Here is a 1060-nt window from a genome sequence, read left to right as displayed (position 1 = left end):
AAAAAGCCTATGTTTTCATAAGGTTTTATGAGAGGTCAGGTCCTCAGAAAATGTCCTGGGCTTTGCATCCTGCCATACTTATCCCTAGGAGACCATATCCACAAAGCTGATTGTGTCCTCTCTGTACATCATTAGATGTTATGACTTCAGAATGCATCTTAAACCTTGTTTTCAAGAGCATGCTGTAAAGAAGCCCTAAGCTTAACAGGCATTTTATTCCTCCTGAAAAAAAAAAGCATCATAAAATGTTCTGTCTGAAAAGATCATCTGAGATCATTGTACAATGCATTGAGTTACTTTCATTTTAGTCATTAACATTATTAGCACTGTTTATTGTTTTTCTTTTTTTTCTGTGCTTATGAGCTTTTTTATACTTGTTTTTTTTTAATTTTATTTTTTTCTTATCAGTTACATTTAAAAATATGGAACGCTTCACGAATTTGCGTGTCATCCTTGCGCAGGGGCCATGCTAATCTTCTCTGTATCGTTCCAATTTTAGTATATGTGCTGCCGAAGCGAGCACTTATTGTTTTTCATTACTTTTCTAGAGACCCAAGTATGATGACCCTGATGTAAGGGACTGTGTACACACTGATAACTAAGAAAATAAAACCACACATTCAAAACAAGAAAAACCTCCAAATATTGATAAGAGTTAGGTTTAAATTTAGGGTCCAAAAATAATTCAGTTGAAATGTGAGGAAGACATTGAAACACCAATATTCTGCAAGCTTTTAGAGTATATGTATAATATTTATATGCATTTATATAAATATGATGAAAGGATGTACACATAAACACAACTTAAGAATTCTTGTGCATACACGCAAAATGTGGAACTTAATTAAGCAGGTTTTTTTTTCCTTTCTGTTTTCTTGCCAGGAAATTTTTGAACATGTTCCTCCCCTCTCCTCCCCTTCCCTCCCCTCCCATTCCCTCCCATTCCCTTCCTTCCTTCCTTGCTCAGTGTGAATTTACAAACATTGCTCTTGAATGGATGCAATTCTGTAAAAGCATTGCCAAAAGGACCCCTGCTGTCTCATGTCTAGACCTTGAATCC

General features: G+C 35.6%; 1 non-coding gene across 1 annotated transcript; it reads right to left on the bottom strand.

Annotated features, from left to right (window-relative positions):
- Window positions 1–416: 416 nt before the first annotated feature.
- Window positions 417–523, bottom strand: LOC129676878 (U6 spliceosomal RNA). The gene has a single exon (XR_008720138.1). It is a non-coding gene; the product is annotated as a U6 spliceosomal RNA (small nuclear RNA).
- Window positions 524–1060: the final 537 nt, after the last annotated feature.

This window comes from Psammomys obesus, unplaced genomic scaffold (genome assembly GCF_907164565.1).
Source record: "Psammomys obesus unplaced genomic scaffold, mPsaObe1.curated_primary_1811, whole genome shotgun sequence".
NCBI lineage: Eukaryota > Metazoa > Chordata > Mammalia > Rodentia > Muridae > Psammomys > Psammomys obesus.
The sequence above is the reverse complement of the archived record's forward strand: the minus strand, read 5'-3'. Positions and strand labels throughout refer to the sequence as shown.